This window comes from Leptopilina boulardi, unplaced genomic scaffold (genome assembly GCF_019393585.1).
Source record: "Leptopilina boulardi isolate dan_hultmark-lab unplaced genomic scaffold, ZJU_Lbou_2.1 LbouV2_316, whole genome shotgun sequence".
Lineage (NCBI taxonomy): Eukaryota > Metazoa > Arthropoda > Insecta > Hymenoptera > Figitidae > Leptopilina > Leptopilina boulardi.
In genome coordinates, this window is record NW_026137881.1 from 2888808 (window position 1) to 2907967 (window position 19160).

Below are 19160 nucleotides of genomic sequence, written 5' to 3' on the forward strand. Positions count from 1 at the left end.
AGCGCGAACTTTCTAACTTTGATATTATTTATAAAAGCAACATTTAACCTTTTATTTACAAAAAATATAACAGAAAAACAAACTTTGGAACGTTACCTTACGTTTAACATGTATTAAAACTGTGATTAAAGTGTTTTTCTTATCTTAAAATATGATTATTCGTTATTAAGAAATTTTTAACCTAAAAGTGAAAACAAAGTTTGAAGATTTTTATTATTAATTAGACTGCAGGGTAAAAATTTTAAGCATATGTATCAAATAGAAAAACTAATTTTATTTCTGAAACTACTTTTTTATCTGATTTTCAAAAGTTTAAAAAAATTTGAAAAAGTAAATATACTCAAGGAGCACGGTATATCTCCTGAATATCCCTTGAATACCACCGTGGAATATTCCCATGATCTTCCAGGAAAATCAAAATGTCCGCCTCCTGGAAATATTCCACGGTGACATTCAGGGAATATTTCAGTGACATTGAAGGTAATATTAAAGGAATATTCCAGTGATATTGAGGGAATATTCCACGGTTATATTGAATTTTTTTTTAAAGTGTTGAAATAATAGAAATGTGTTATAAATTGTTATTTGAATAAGCAGGAAGATTAAAAACACATTTTAAAAAAATTCAATATAACCGTGGAATATTCTCTCAATATCACTGGAATATTCCCTCAATATCACCTGAATATTCCCTTAATGTCAGTGGAATATTGCATGAATGTCACCGAGGAATATTCCCTCAATGTCACTGGAATATACCCTGAATGTCACTGTGAAATATTCCTATGATGCGGACATTTTGATTTTCCTAGAAGATCATGAGAATATTCCACTGTAGTACTCAAGGGATATTCAGGGGTTTTTAGTGATTCCCTAATCGTGATGGAAACATGTCAAAAAAACAACGGAGATGAAATGGTTTTACCTTTTATATCAAATCTGCGTTCAATAAAATTGCTTAATTTCTTTTTTACAATAGTCTAAACCGGTAAAATTTTCATTGTAAAAATTGACAATAATTATTAGTGAATAGATTTTGTAAAATCAATTGAGACATGCAAAATGTCACTTTCAGGAGAATCATCCCACACAATATATTCTCTAAAGAATTTTAGTGATAATTTGTTCACTACTTTATATTAATAGAAATTTTTACTAATTTTTAATGAAATATTACTATTTGATTTAGTAATATTGTTTTTACTAAAGTTTTACTGAAAAATGACTAAAAACATTATTAGAAATTTTCACTAATTTTTAGTCAAACATCACTATTTAATTTAGTATTATTTTTTATACTGAAGTTTTTTTTTTTGCTAATTTTTATTAAAATATTACTATTTGATTTAAAAATATTATTTTTTACTACAGTTTTTGTAAAAAATGACTAAAAATGATTATTAATTATATTAAATTTATTAATTAGTATTAATTTTATTTTTACTAATAAATAGAAATTAAATAAATATTTTTTAAAAATATTTAATATCAAATGTCAAAGTTAAAAGTATTTTACTTAGATATTATGTGCATACATGAAAACAATGTAGAAAATTTCTATCTCTCTATTTTCTATCCACAGAAACAAAAAAGTATTATTAAAAAAAGAAAACAAAAAAAAAATGAAGAATTTTCGTGAAACAATTGAATTCTGTGAAGCATACCTTGTGAGAATTTTCACCATAGAGAAAAGCCTGCGCTTTGATCTTGAAATGGAATGTTGAGAATCTGTGAAAGTTGCTTCAACTATTCATTTCATATTTTTTTTTTTTTTTTTGTTTTACGCTTTATGATAGGTGAATGTTTTTTTTAATCATAAGATAAGACACGAGGTCTTATCAAATGTACATTTTTAAATTGTGAAAAAAATTTTTTTTTCTTTTACTTAATTTAAAAAACTTACTTTACGAATGAATCGATATTTATTTATTTATTTTTTTTTTTTGCAGAAAAGTAAGATAGTTTTTAAAGAAAAAGATAACTTCAATATATGCTTTTTAGAAAATCCTATGGTTCGCGTAGCTTTTGAATGAAAGCAGGAGAAATTCAATAAATATTGAGAGACCAATGCTAAGGCCATGACAGCTTCCGTGATTCCTTTGACTTGTGGTCATTTCCGTTAGGAATAGCGCTTGCTCTAAAGTCCTCTATATAAACATCCTGTGCGTCAGTTTCCGTATATTTTTTATATATATATAACATTCGTTCATTTATAAAATCAAATTAAACGGCACTTCAAAAACGATAATAACTATAAAAATAATAATATTGAATTAAATATCACTAGTAGATTAATTAATATACAATATTTAGAAATTGATACAGTTGACACAAAATTTTATATGTTTATATTTTCCTCAATATTTTACTTTCTAGAAAACTAACCTCAAAACATTTGCCTTATTGATTACAAATTTTATAAATATGTAGAAATTGTTAAATAATTATACATTTTAAAAGCAATTTTTTTGATGCATTAAATCTGAATAATAAAATTTGTGATAATATTAATAAATATCATGTTACTTAAATAGTAATTTAAATATTTTTTATTATATTAAAGGGTGTCGTTTACTGTTTTCATACCATACATTTTTAAATTAATAATTATAAACTTTTATCGAAGTGTTTTTTAATTTTAAACTTATGTAACTCTAAATCTGAATCAGTGAAAATTTCACTGAATTCAAATCAGTGGCTCAGTTTTCTTTAATTCCCCAATGGGAAATAAACGATTGGTTTAATAATGGCCCAATAATGGGAGCCATTCGTTCCAATATTGTTGCAATGATGGTACACAATATTGGACCGCGATTGGTAAAATCTTGGGATGATCACGATGTTGCCAATCATTGGTAGCCAATGTTGTTTCATCATTGGCTGCCAAGAAAAAAATCGGTTTCTAAAAAGCTTGGTTATTAATTGGCTACCAAGATTGGACCATTATTGGAAGCCGATCGTTGGTTTTCAATAATGGTCCAATCTTGGTAGCCAATTAATAACCGAGCTTTTCAGAAACCGATTTTTTTCTTGGCAGCCAATGATGAAACAACATTGGCTACCAATGATTGGCAACATCGTGATCATCCCAAGATTTTACCAATCGCAGTCCAATATTGTGTACCAATAGTTTGACAAGAAAAAAACGATTGGAAACCATTCTTGGCCTATTATTTGTCCAATCGTAACCAATGGCAATTTCCCATTGAGTCACCAGTGAAATTTCACTGGGAATCAGTGGTTTTTACCGAAATTTCACTGGTGAATTATAGAAAACTGAGCCACTGAATTCAGTGAAATTTTCACTGATTCAGATATAGAGTGTACTGTAAAATTTAAACCAAATATTTTATTTGAAATTTATTTTAAAACTAAATTTTTAATAAATTCCGATAAAATGTCATTTAAAATTCATTTAAAGTTCTCTTTAAAAATGAATGTTCTCAAAATCCACTGGATAAATTTAAAAACAAAAAGGAGCGCAAGATTATCCCATAAAAATCATTAATTAGAATTTTAATTTTATGGAATTTTATTAGAAATAATTATTTTTTAGATAAATTTTCATTTTTTGAATTAGCATTTGACAGACATTTCTGTTATTATATAGGAATTTTTACAGAACTAAATTTTTAGCTACCGAATTTTTGTTTGTCAGAATTTTTATTTTGACCAGCACTCACTTCGCTCGTGCAGCAAGTATCAGAGCAGGCATCGAAAAAAGAGACTTGACTGTAAGAGAGAGACAGAGGAAAAGTCAGAGCTTTCAAAGTGTCCGTTAGAGGCGTTAAAGCGAGGAGCAAAAGTAAAAGATGGCCGTCTGTCAAATGGAATACGCAATTGAAATATTTTTAATTAGTGAATTATTGTGCATACTTTCGACCGTATATAAAGAAAAATAGTATACATTACACGGGCAGAACATTCGAAAGCTCTAAACTGCGCGATCGGCTTCGCCTCGGGCATCATTTCGCGCAGTGCCGGAATTCGAACTTTCTGCCCTTATAATGTAATATACTATTATTGGTTTTCGCAAACCAATAAAATCACTTTGTAGCTTAAGAGCAAGATTTTTTTTTACAATCACAGTTGCTCGTATAGCTCGGTTGATTAGGTATTGCGTTTGCGTTCGTCGAACCCGCGTTTGATCCCCGGTCCCCTTAAAGTCTCTAAGAAATTGCTTAATCAAGTATTAGTCCCTAAATTTAAGGAATTATTTTTTTTTTCATTTTTGAAAACTAAAATTTCTTAAATAAATTTATTCATTAAACTGATTCAAATTAAAGATATAATTATATTATTATTAATACAATTAATACTTTATGATTAGATAATTTTAAAATCCAGCTATCTGGGCGAACATTTAACGAATATTTTTTTCAAGCTTCAATCAAGGTTCGAGCTGAACCTTTAACGAATATTTCATTTAAAGCTTCACTCAAGTTTCGAGCCGAACCTTTAACGAATATTTAATTTCAAGCTTCACTCACGGTTCTCGCTAAACATTTGCTCAAGTTCAGACATTTAAATATTTACAGAAGCTTTATTTAACCTTTATTCTAAATACTGCGAACATTGAAAATAAATATTTAATAAATATTTATTAAATCTTCGGTGCTATGTGGGAATTGACCGAATTTTATTTTGTTCGAATTTTTAAGACGCCGAATTTTAATTTGTCCGAAATTACAAACGGCCGAACAAAAAATAGACAGAAAGATTAGGGCGCAATTTTTAAAATTTACCAATTAGAAATTTTTTAATTTAAAATAAAATTTACATATTTTTCTATTAAAACTCGCGCGGTATATATATCATTTTTTTCTGCACTTCGTATATGTTTTTTCCATTTTCCTATTCAAAAGACTTCTCGTCCCTTTGCGGAAAGGCATTCAATCTTCTTTCAGTGATATCTAACATTACATTTACATTGTCCACAATATATATATATAGATAATTATTAATTATAAATACCATATATTTAAGAATATAGGATAGAAAAAGGAACAAAAATCTTTCTCTTATTTTTTTGATTTTTCATTTGTAAATTAATTATAATTAATTATTTATAAATAATTACTTCTTTTTTTTAAGGGGTTAAACCACTCTAAAGCGTCAAAAAAGGCATAACTTTAGAAGTTTTTTTTCAAGAAAAGTTTAAATGTACTGAAAAATATGTTTACATATCTTTATTTGGTACACTTTAAAGAGAAAAAAAATATACTTCATTAATTATTTTTTTTTTAAATATCAAATTTACAGGTACGTGATAGGAACCCTTTCTGAGAGGAATCGCGTCGCGGCCGGAAAGGTTTTAGCTCCAATTTTCATCCTAGAACAAAAAACAAATTTCTTTCTATTTTTACATCTTAAAAGCTAGAGAAAGACGTAGGGGATTTTTTTTCAATTGATTTTTGCAAAAATGGCGAACATTTTAAGGAAAAACGGAGTTTTTTACTTAAAAAATTGACACTAAATTGTTTATAACAAAAAAAATATGCAACATAAAAAAAAATCCGTACGTCTTTCTCTAGATAATGTTATTGAGAAGCTACAGTTTAATTTTTAAGTAAATCGGTTGAGATTTGTAAAAGTCATGTTTCCGGCCAGCACAAAAAATGTAGTTTTGAGAAAAACGAGTTTAAAGTTTTACTTACGACTTTTTGGATATACCTTCAATCTGCAATGCCTGCGCCGTATAATTGACCTTCCAAATTAAAAAGTGTTTCGACTTATAATTGATATTGTTTCTTATTCTATACACCCTTAGGCACCTTTTAAAGCAAAAAAATTTTTTTTGATTTTTTGAAAATTCTAGAGTGGTTTAACCCCTTAAGTTACTTTTGAAATTAGTTTTTAAGTTTTGTTCAACTTTTTTTTGATTTTTAAAATTTGATCAAATCAAAGTGATTTGTTTTTGGATTATATAGTTCAGTAAATTTCCAATTTTAAACTCAATTTTCATCCATAAAACTCTTTATCACTTATTGGGAGAAAAAAATGTTAAAAATTTCCAATTTTTTACAAGTATATTACTTTTTGTTTTCTTTTGATCATAAATATAGCTTTAGTAATGAAAAAAAGGGAAAAAAATTGTTGTATCTCAAAGGGGTTAATGTAATAAATTTAGTATAAAATTAAATAACTAGATATAAAAATTTTTTATTTGACTTTTGAAAGAGAACTCGTCGTTAATATTCATTTAGTATTGTATCATAAATAATACATAAATTATATTTCATATTCATGGTATACATTGTTTGTCGTTGTACTGTTTGATTTAAAAATTTATTGCATATATGAAAAAAAGTATTGTTAATATTTTTAATGGACATTTTTATATATATATATATATATATATATATATATTCATATATATATATAAACCAATAATAAAGGTCTCGAATATTTTCTTTTGTTTGAATATATGCACGACGATGTGTAACTTATTGATATTTTGAGTCTATATATGTGCAACTATATATATATATTACTTCATAAAAAATTCTCATCTATCGATACTTTTTTAAATTGAACAATAAAATTTTACATTGAAATATTTTAGAGATTTCTCTCTCAATTTCATTTTACGAAGGTTTTTTTTTGTAAATAAATCAAATTTTTTTAAATTAACCACTTTTTTTTCATTCTTTTGGCAAATAATTTGAACTTTTTTTGTTTCTATATTTTTTATTTTAATTTTTAATTTCGATATATTTTTAATTTTTTTTTTTTTTAATAATTAATTGGAAACCAATTTTATTTTCTATCTTGATTTTTATTTTTTTTTTATCAAATATTATATCTTTCCTCTAAATTGTAAATAAAGGTCACTCGAACAAAAAGCGGCATTTTATTATATTTCTGATCTATATTTATATATATATATATATGAGCATATTTATGATTCAAATTTGCTCGTATATTTTAATTTACCCATATGCATGGAAATTTTTTACGTAAAATATGTACGAAAAAAAAAATGAAAAAAAAAACTTATTAACAAGTTCAGGAAGATATTTATGGTGTTTGTTTATTTAAATATCGCAAAATTTATGAAACATATACATATATATTATTAATCCCTTGGATCGGGATTTTTAATAAACAAACTGTCGAGAAAATATTTTTGTAAAAAAAAAACTATAATGAGTTTTTATATTGACACAAATTTTTTTAACTGTGTACGTCTTTTATAAAGTCATTTGAAAAAAAAATTTGTTAATTACTTCCTCTTTTAGCTTTAATAATATTGGACATATATATTGATTAGAAAGTTTTAATATATTATTATTATGATAAAAGTTTAGAACAAAATTTTTTAATATTTACGAAATTTTTTTTATTTTTCCTTTATATTTTTATTTATTTTCTCCTATTTTTATTTTTTATATTATTTTTTATAATTATTAAAATAATTTATTACAATTGTTTATTTCTAACATACATTCTATTTAAAATTATTACATAATATAGTGTATAAAACACTTAAGAATAGTTTTGAAAAATCTCACACGCATGAGGAATCGAACACAGGACCCTTGGAACGCGAGCTGTGTACTCTGACCACACAGCTACAATTTAGTTACTGATCTTTTACCTATAATTCTTCTTCTTAAATATTATAACTGTACTGCCTTCTGTTTGTGATAACAAAATAATTACAATTTACATTATAATAATTTACAATTACAATATCTTTAAATTTAATAATAATTTAATTTAATTAATACAAGAATTTAAATTATCTTTAAATTTACAAATCTATTAATATTTTATCATCGTTTTAAAATAATTTATTTACTTTACTATTTCTTTATTATTATTATTCTTTATTGTTATTACAACGGAAGAAATTAAAAATTAGAATCATTAAAGAAAATAATGAAATATAGTTAGTGAAAATTTTTGAATGTTTGAAACAAAATTTTTAACACACGATTTTATGATTTTGTGTGTATTATTATTGATATCTGTTTCCAATTATGCATTTATCAGCGAAGCAATTATTGACTTGTTATAAATTCGAGCTTGTAATAATAATTGAGTTTTAAAATTATCGTTTACTTTTTCAAGTGATATATATTTTTTTTATTCAAAATTAATTGTAAATACGGAAACAAATATTATTATTTAAAATATTCAGTAAATTATTATTTTTATTATTATTATTATTATTTTCATGTTTTATTTATTAAACAATTTTACAGGGATGACAACCTAAATTTTTTTTGTTTCGGTTTCCACTTTTCTGTATTCTTTTTAAAAAATGTTGGTTCCAGATTTCGGTTTTTTTTTTAAATATACAGTTTCGGTATTCAAGTTTTAATGTCATCAGAAATTTTGGTTTTGATTTCTCAAAAATTTCGGTTTTTCCAGTTATCGGTTTCGTTTTTTTTTGTTTCCCCCTGATAATAATATGAATGAAAATATTTTTGTGGATTTATAATTAATTTATTAATTTTATCTCCATTTATATTAAAAGCCGAAAAAACAAAATTTAGATTTCGAAATAACGGTTTTTAAATTTTTATAATATTATAAAAAAAAGTTATAATTAATTAATTTTATTAATAATTATTGATATGCTATTTTATTTGAACTGAATTATTGATTAAAAAATATATTAGAAAAAGAAAGCAAAAATTAAATTTAGTGTCACTTGAATTAAGTCTGTAAATAGCGTAATAGCCTCTATGCTCAAATTCGTTAATGAGGGGTAAATTGAAAATGGGAATTTCGTTTATTTCATTGGCTGACGTTTTATGACCTTCTAAAAAGCCAGCGAATGGAAAGAACGAAATTTCCATTCATATTAATTACTATTGGACTACTATTATACCAATAATCAAGTTCGAGGTTATTATGCAACCTAAATTATAACGTTCGTTTTTTTCCCCATAATAATTATAAACACTCTTAAATGTTTCAGACGCTGCAATATATGTTTTGTTCATGTTTTCATTTAAATAAACTCAGGATGGAAGTTGTTCAATTCAAGTATACTGAGGTACGTGTGATTAAAAAATTTATTTCTTTACCTAAAATAATTCATTAAGTTAGGTATTTTACTAAAAAGGGGCAAAAGACAAAGAATTAAAATTAATAAACTAATTTAGAATTGGTAAAGGCAAGAAAATATATATAATTTTAAAGAAAAATACTTCCGGCGACAAAAACATTGTCAGTATTCAAAGTTGGAAAAGTCACTTTACAGAATGTTATGCACGTCTAGCATTGATGAGGCGCCTATACGTGACTAATTAAACAGAAATTGAGAAGCATTGTCTGCTATTTAATTTCTTGTAACTCCAATTTACAAAGGGAACCATATACATATAAAAGCAGGAATTGTATATGCTGATTTTAAAATATAGAGTAAATTATTTAATTTATTCTGTTTAATTAAAGCGTTCAAAAATATCTCCGTTTCATTAAAATTTCCTTGCCCGTTTAAACTAAAGAAGACAATTTTAATTATAATATGCTTTTCAGTTGTGCTCGAAAGCAAATGGAAAATATTCAAACGAAACTGAATGTAACGTTACAATATTTAGAAAATAGTGCAGGAAAAATTTTAAGGATAATTTTGTGCGTAGGTATAGAGAAATTAATCTTGTGAATCACAATTGCAAAATCTTTCTAGTTCAGAATAGGTGAAACATTTAACAAACCGTGAAATCGTTAAAAATGTCAAAGAGGATAAAGGTGAATTTTTTTCCTTCTTTTCATAAAAGGAAAATAAAAAAAAAATCATCAAACACACTGATTAACTCTTTGTGTTGGAATTATTTGAAATCAGTTTCTATCGCATTTATTATAAGAGAGAACATTTCCTCTCATAAATAATTCTGTTTTTTTCCTCTTATTTATCCAGTATTCTTCTTCCATTTTTTTCTATACAATACACAATAGCTGATCAACTCTAAAATCAAAGTCAGTGTCGCAAATCCGAATCCAATGACAAGAATAAAAATCATTTGTCGTGTCACTAAAGTCGATTTTGATTGTCTTGAATTGCAAGATTTACCAATTTGGCTAGAGGAAGGAACTGTTGAATAATCTTTCATCCACTGTTTACTGATACCGGATTCAATAAGTCTCTGTATCACTTGATCAAAACGATTAGCATAAGGAGTACCAGCACCAAGCAGCGTAGCACCTGGTGCAGATGGAAATTTTTTGGTAAAAAATTTTACAATCGCTCCACCACATTTATCTCTTCTATTTTGTAGCATTAATTTTGCTGTTGATAATTCAAAAAAACATGTGATATTTTTATATTTCAATAAACGCTTTAAACATTCATCTTCCGAGAACATCATTGGATGAGATTTCTTTAAAATTTCTTTCAAAATAACATCGTCTGTATTATTAATCATCATAAAGTAATTTTTCTCGAACATAATTTCCAAATCTGAATCTAGAACATCTTTAAATGTTTCATATTTAAATGACGATTTATTTTCCAACTTAACTCGAGTTATTGATGTAAAAATATCAGATGAAAACATTAGACAGGCAATAAGAAATGACAAAAAAAGAAATTTATCCGATGTTGCTTGAGGTTCTTCAGGCACAGCAAAACCTAAAACTATTCGAATTAAATATTCGAATCTCCATTTTTTTGAATGAAATTTCATGAGTCGAGAAATAATCCAAACAAAAAGAGGTAAAATCAATACAATTATGATATTTGTTTTGTGCCATTGGACTTTAATAGATTCGACATTTTTCTTTATAAGAGGCACCATCATTACTAAATCCATTGTACGTAAACCTTTACTGAACTCAATGCCTTTTCCATTACAAAGTGCAATGGTTCTTTCTAAACCAAATATTTGAACTTGATTATTGAACAGTGCTTCTAAAGCACCAGGACCTTTTGCATTTGAACATGTCAATGTACCCCAATCTTTAATCGATGATTTGACAAATGTAAAATTTAAAATCTCCTTTAAAATTTCTATTTTTCTGATAGCTAATCCGGATAGTTTTTCCAGTGGGTTTTGTTGTGCAAACACATCAGGAGGAGCAGGAATTAAAGATGCTACTATTGGATAGCCGTGTAAATTTTGTAGCTTGTCAGGAAACCAAATTGTTTTATCGGATACAATTTCAGTAGTAATCAATTTTAAGAAAGGATTGTAATAAATTAACTTACTGTCTTTTTCAACATTATTCAAAATTGTGTCAGGTTTTTCAATTTTCATAATAGTAACATCGAGAAATTGTTGATTCCAAAGTGTTTCGAAAAATTGGCGATAATTTAAAAGATGTTCGGATAGGAGTAGCAAACATTTTGGTCGACATTTTGCTTCTGATAATTGAGTTAAGTAATTGATTGCTCTAGTAAATTTGCGATCGTTTTCAGAATTTGTGACAATAAATAACGAAATGCGTGGATTGTAGGTAATGGTTGGTTTGTCAGAATTTGGTAAGACAATTTTGCATACAGAAATAGTAGAGGATAATTTCTTAATTATCTCATTGACAATTGGATTATCGTAAATCATTGCCTTCTCATCGTTGATTAAAAATACAACCTGATGAATGTGTTTATCATTATTTGTACTTTTGATGAAACTTTCAATCCATTTTATGTCACCACTTTCTATTGCCAGACTGCAGGAAATTAATAATCCTACATTGATTACTAATTTTATGAACATTGTGAACTCACTGAAGAAAGTAAACATTTTACTTTTTGGGGGGAGAAAATTAAATTTCTTTTTTATATTTTATAACATTTGGAAAAAAATTGAACTAACTACAAATTCTACAATTTACAAAATCAGTTTTTAAAAATAGTTGTGTAATTAACAATCGTAATTTAATACTTGACATTTCACTTTATACTTTCACAGAGAGAGAGAGAATGTGGAAAAGTGAAAAAATAATTCAGGTAATTTTTTATTTTTCTTTGAACGAACATATATTATTACGGTCAGTTGGTAAGGGTAGGTTAAAGAGAGCAAGAAATATATATTTTCAAAGAGGATGTTTTTTTTTTAAATTATATTAAGTTCCACTGTTTATGTGAAAAATATATATAATTTTTTAGCAAAATAAAATTTGATAAACCAAATAACAAATGATAATTATTAAATATAGTTACATTTTATTTAAAGAAATTAAGGAAACAAATTATTTCCCTAAGGGTATAAAAAATTTCTAACAAAATGTAAAACATGAATTTTATCAATATTTCCGAAAAGTGGACCAAGTAATCTGTAAACTTGCTGAAAACTTACAAGTTATAATTAGGTGTAGGATAACTAGGTATTATTTTCAAATCGAAATAATAAATAAATAATCGAAATTATTCGTAACCTGTTTTATAATATTTTACTCGGATGTTAAAGTTTTTGAATAATATCGCATAAGGTAAAGGCAGCAGTACCTGAACATAGCAAAAATTGGAACCAGTAGATGGACAGTAGCAAAAAGAAATTAAAATAGCCTCCAAATTAATTTAAAAAAAAAAAAAATTTTGAGATATCCTTTAGATAATTAGCTTTTAGGTAGAATAAAATTTATTAATCGTAGGAGCAAAAGAATTTAATAGAATGATTCTTCTAAAATGGTGCGTTCAAGTTAACCTGCTGCTTGTAAATATATGTCGTACCCAATAGTTGAACAATGATTTAATTCAATTAACTCGTCAAATAATTAAGTTAATTAGTTTAATTACATTAATTAGTTTATCAATTAATAAAAATAAATTACAATTTAATAATTAATTACTATAAATAAATAATAATTTAGTTATTTAATGTCCAACTACTGGACCATATCATGTCCAACTGTCTACAGCTTTTGCAAATACCGTGTCCAACTTCTGCTGCAAATGAGCAATTTAATTAAAACATCAATTATTATGATTAATTTTATCTAATTAGTATCCTTTAAAGGTAAATAAAACGAAACTATAAATATTTTATTAATTATAATGAATTATCTTAGTAAAAAAAAACACTGATAAATTGGAGATCCCTTATTCAATAGCCTCCAGGTACTGGTGCTTTTATCTTTTATAAGAAAGATTTACAATATTTTCCTAAAAAAATAAATTTATTATATTTACCAAAATTTCAACAAAAACTATATTGTATAAAAAAAAAGAATTATACCGGTAGAATTCTCTTATTTGTAGAACTACCCATATATTATATAACCTCGTGAAAAAAATTAAAAGATTAATGATCGCATGAATCTCTGTTAGTTTGGTTTCGTGTTAGACTTGATATAGTCGTCGCATTCACCCTAAAAAAAAAGTAACCCCTCATTTGGAACAGAAAAAATCCTCAAGTCTTAAGGGCTTTTCCGATATAATACATCTTACATTAGTGAAATAAATATATATGTATATATATATTGTATACTGACAAGAATGCAGGTATTTAAATATATTGAAATTATGTGAATAAGCGAAAATTTTTATTAATGACAAGACGTCATTCAGGTCAATAAACAAGGTTCATATTAAAGGAAGCGTAAAAGTGTCGCGTAGTCTGGTCAATGTATATTTGTAGCGCGTGTATGACGTATTATATATACTGAAGAAGGGTGTCGTTAGCATACATATAGTAATCTTAGTATCAAGCGGAAGATAATCTCTTATAGATTTGAGGGTGAAATTAAATAACACAAGGGGATAGAGAATCTTCTAACCTTGCTATACTATGAATCCAATAATAATCCTTAGTATATTGACTTATATATTAAGATATATATATATATACTTCCTATATTAGAAGAGACTTTTAGGAGCTAAGAAAAAACTATTTCGATTATAATAATAATTATATAATTATTAAACGATTGGCTTATTAATGGGACAATATTGAAAGTGACTTGTTACACACAGAAAATTAAAAGGCATTAAAATAAGCTGCAACGCTTATTATTTTAATCCAATTTTGCTTATTTTAATCCATTTTGGTATTAAAATAAGCAAAATTGGATTAAAATAATAAGCGTTGCAGCTTATTTTAATGCCTTTTAATTTTCTGTGATATAGTGATGCTATATTGGTAACCACCAATGGCCAAAAAACAGAAAAAATTAAAAAGAATTAATGATATTTGACTTTTTATACCCAAGTAGCACGTAATATTACAGTGATATTACGTGCTACTTGGATAGAAAATGATAAATCAAGATTAGGGTTGCCAGATTGGGCAATTTAAAGTTCCAAAATGCGATTTTCTTTTAGGTAATTGTGACAAGTCGCAAATTAGGCGAATTGTAAAAATTTTTTTTAGGATTTTTGGGCGGCTTGTCGAACTACATACCTATAAATATTGGTAAAATTAATCAATAAATGTTTTTGACGAATTGGAAGTTGAATTTTATTTTTATATGAAGGATGTAATTAGTGTTAGGTTCTCAAAATTTATTGTTTAAAATAAAAATTATTGTTTCCTATCACATTACACAAAATACGTGAAGTACCCATCTCTAGCTGGCAGCAGTTTGTTAAATGCAAATATTTAATTTATAAATTCTATCTTGTTTAGTTAACAGTCTAAATTATTATTTTTTTAAAATAAAAAACAATAAAATAATTTTATTTTACATAAGTGACTTGTAATAACTTTGCCATGGAAAATTTTTGGTCTGCATTAATAACAAAAAAGTTACAAGTGGATTTTTTTAACCAAATATTTTTGTCGATTGAATTGAGACGATACCGAATAATTTTTTAAAAATATGAAAAAAACGTTTCGAAAATGGTTTTCTAACCGCAGCGTTTACTGATTAGTATTATAAAGTACAATAATAGTACAACCATACTATTGACATAACATGACATATGTCAATACTTCGTTAATGTTATTTTTGCTGTAACTATGAAAAAAATGCATTTCCCAACACACCCGTCGTGCTTACCTACCCGACAGTAACTGCCGTACGACGTAAAAACTTAGTTAAGTCATATTTTTGACAAAAATGAGTTTTTGGTATCAATGGATTCGTAAGAAAAAACTGCGTCTGATTACGTTATTAAAAATTTTTTATTTTAATTATTTATTGGAAAAAATAGTTATTAAAAATGTACAAAAACCCAGAAAATGAAAGAATACTTGATAAAAATTCAGTTAACTCGAGTTGAGTAGTCCAAAAATCGTAGGAAGCGTTGAGATCGAGCATAAGATACGAAATAAAAACTTAGTTAACTCGACTTGAGTGTTTTCTCTTTCGAAAAGTGGCATGAGCCGGATACTGCATTTCGATGGGAGCAAGCGTAAGTCAACTTCGTTAAAGTTCGGATTTTCGTCGGGTGAACTCGGAATCCCATGCATTTAGTTTGAGTTAACTAAGTTCTTATTTCTGAACGAAGGCTCGTGCTCGCCTACCTTTTCGAAAAGCACTACGTAACTCGAGTTAACCAAGTTTTGCTTTTAAAAAATAAAACGTAAGTCAATTATTTAATATAATTTGTTTAAATAATTAACTTTTGACTTCATTGTTAAAAAGAACACTATCAAATTACCTAGGAAGTGAAGTTAGATTAAAGAATTATTTATATTACATTAGGTTTTTAAATACAAACAGTTTTTCGTCATTTTCTCCGTTCGAACAAAATATGACTTAACTAAGTTTTTATTTCGCACGGCAGAGTACCTTAAAGTGCTTTTATACCTCCACACTGAGGAAACTGTTTGGTATCATCTACTGAAGTTTGGTTCTCCAAACCAAATTTTTTATTTGATATATGTGCAACTAATCCGTTTGGTTCGGGCTACTAAATTTTTTCGTTGAATCATTTTGTTCGGTCAACCAAATTTTTTGTTTTGCACAACTAACTTATTGTTTTTAAGCATGCGCAATTGAGCATTCAGACGGTTTGGTTTGGAGAACCAAATTATTCAGTTAACAGACGCAAAAGCTTGAACGAAATTTTTGGTACAGCCAACTAAATTTCTCGATTGATTGCTTCTTTCGTTACTGTTATGTCAACTAAATTTTTGTAATCTTAACTAAAAGTGCTCTACCAAATTATTTTATTACCATTACATTATTATTTTTCTTAGTGCAGTATTTTGGTCAAGCAATCGGCTGGATTGGATTTTAACGGTTGTATCACTGAATTTGATTGGCTCTGACAAATATTAGATTTTCACTGTGAAAATTGAATTTTGCCAATTAAATTCAGTGATTCCTCCGTGAAAATTCAATCCAGCCGATTGCTTGACTAAAATACTAGAGGTATAAAAGCACCTTTATATTTTTGAAAAACGCGCGATTTTGGTCGATTTGAATGCGTTGCGACTTTGTGCGATTTAAAGTACGGTCACACTATCTCATGCATGCAGAAACATTTTTCCGGTCACACTTCAACAAAATCTAGTGAATGTTTAGTAAGTTTCTAGTTCTAGTTTATTTATGTGCGCAGTGACTGCGATTTCAGCAAGTATGCATCTGGCAACCCTGGTAACAAAAACCTCAAGTAATTTATATTAATGAAATAATATTTAAAATATTTATAATTTGAAAGTATTGTAAATATTGTGAAGCGATTTTGGAATTATGTTTATAGTTGCGCAACCCGTGTTGTATGTTTACTTACAAAGGGTACATTGAAGATCATAACAAAAGGAAAGAGAAATTCCAAGAATAATAATTAAATCAGTTGCAATTCGTGTATTGACCTGTTTATACCTAATAAACTTTAGTGAACAATTTTGAAATATTATTTATTTTTATGTTTTTAAATTGAAAATCGTTTCGAGAGTGCTCAAATCTTTTAATTCGCGAATCAAAAAATTTTATAGTATTAAATTTTTGTTGTCAATTTTATGTTCCGGGAGTGTTCGAAATTCTTAAAATCGCGATCGTTTAAATCTTTAGAAAAAGTATATTTTGTTCTCGATTTTGTTTCTTAATTATATATTTCACTTAAACGTGATTTCGGGTGTGTTCGAAAATTTTAAAATCGCGTGTGTTTTCTGCAGACCTCATTGACCGAAATTACAATATTTTGCATCAGTTGCAGACTAAGGTTAGAGATATATTTTTTATAAATTATAATTATTTTTCTATTAAAAAATAGTACCCTAATTTTTTTTTTTTTTTTTTTTACAAAACCGTTAATACCCTTTTAAAGCCCACAAAATTATCCACCCAATTAATCTTAGTTCATTATCATCCCTATTAAAAAATTAATTGGAAAAAGTGATTTAAAGTCGGATATCAAAACTTCAAGATTGCGGATCCGCAATGTGTCAGATGATTAATTACAGTGGATATATACATAATTCAATTTTTAAATAATCACTTAAAAAAATTAATTTTTCAAAACAGTTAAAATTTTTTTTCAAATTTTTCTTATTGGTTTTTCGATGTGCCTTTCTTTATATTGACTCAATCTAAATATAAAATGGAGATATATATGAAGTAAGAATTGAAGTGCAATTTTTTTTTTCAAAAATACACTATTCTCCTTGATCTTGAGCTCAAGTTTTTTAATATTTCAATATATTCCATGTGAAGAAGTACAATTCGAAGAAGATATACATTTCTCGATGTTATGCAAATTCTTGAAACGAAATATGTATAAGAATTCTTACAGAATAAGAATTACCCCTAGAAATATATATACATATATATATAAAAGGATAATGAAAATTTATATAAAAACGAATGTACAAAAATCGAAAAGAATTTTCTCATAAACCAAGTATACTGTATTATTCGCTGATGAGGAATCTCAAATATAAATATTTTATAAACCCAGATTTTTATTCGCTATTTATATATGAATAAGGAAATTATGATTTAAAAATAGAAAGGGTCATGTACCCACTGAAGAGTTATTTACTATAGTTAAAAATAAATGTTTACTATTGAATTAGTAAAATTTGATTTTTTAATTTATACAAGGGTCAGAATTTCTCAAAAGGATCACCTAAAATTTTCAAAAAGTAATTAATTTTCAATCGCATTGTTTTACTTCTACTGTAATTTTTTTTTTGTTACAGTTATAAATATTAGAAATTTTTAGCTGTCTTAACCCTTAACTGGCACAATTCCGCGTTCGAACGTAAATAGCACAACCGGTCTGCTGGACCCGACGAATTCAAACGTGTATTGTACAGCCGGTATTGAATATTTTTGCACAAAAATTTAATTTAATCAAAAAACTAACAAAATTACAAAGATTATGTCAAACTAATATATTAAAATATAAAAAAATATTCAAAAGCTACACATTTAATTAATTTGAACTCGAAAAAATACTCGGGTCTACTGGACCCATGGTACCAGTTAAGGGTTAAATAAATAAAAAAAATTTCTCGAGATCCAGTTGATAAATTTAAAAACCAAAAAATAGATTTTCTCGTCTTGAAATGTGGTATTTAAAAATAATATTTGTTTCAAAAAAATTATTATTTTTTAAATTCTTTATTTATAAAAACTGTTTATAAAAATTATAGTGTTCTTTATGTCCTATGTAAAATTTAAAAATTGTTTTATATTTCGTATACATTTCTGAATGATAACACAACCACATAAAAAAAAAGTGCCCGGGTTTGGGAGATCAAAGTACACTCAATCAGCGACTACAAAAAACCCTCGGTATCAATCCAAGTCAAATTTTTATAATTATAAAAATCTGACTTCAAATTCTCAATTAGTGACCACAAAAGACTCTCGGTATTAAATTTCATAAATATCAAACAATTTTTTAAAAATTCGTCCTCCATATTGGATCCGCTATTTTGAATTTTAAAAAAATTGACTTCAGATTCTTAATCAGCGACACCAAAAACCCTCGAGTAACAATTTTCAAGCCGTTCTGAATGATTTTTATTTTTTCGTCCGACATATTGGATCCGTCATTTTGAATAGCTAACTTCAGATTCGTAATGAGCGGCCACTCAAACCCCCAAATAACAAATTCCATAAAAATCCAACAATTTTTTAAAAGAAATTTTTAAAATCATTAATTTTCAAAAAAATTTATCTGCCATATTGGATCCGCCATTTTGAATTTTCAAAATCTGGCTTCAGATTCGTAATCAGCGACCTTAAAAACCCTTAAATACCCAGTTTCATACACGGAAAAAAATTTTCTGTAGAATTTACAGAAACTCCTGCGCCATCTACTGATGTTTCTCCAAATAGAGAAATATGTGGAATCATTGGCATTA

The 19160-nt window shown here is 26.6% G+C and overlaps 2 protein-coding genes across 11 annotated transcripts in view; one reads left to right on the forward strand and one right to left on the reverse strand.

The window, feature by feature from the left end:
- LOC127283992 (putative ankyrin repeat protein RF_0381) overlaps positions 1-19160 on the forward strand; it is a 316254-nt gene that overhangs the window by 228166 nt on the left and 68928 nt on the right. For all 9 annotated transcript variants that reach the window (XR_007843415.1, XM_051309234.1, XM_051309225.1 and 6 more), the window contains one exon: positions 8933-9010. The gene's annotated coding sequence lies outside the window, so the exon portion shown is untranslated. The remainder of the gene's footprint in view (positions 1-8932; positions 9011-19160) is intronic.
- Positions 1-19160, reverse strand: part of LOC127284000 (diuretic hormone 44) — a 78832-nt gene that overhangs the window by 49949 nt on the left and 9723 nt on the right. The gene's annotated exons all lie outside the window — the stretch shown is intronic.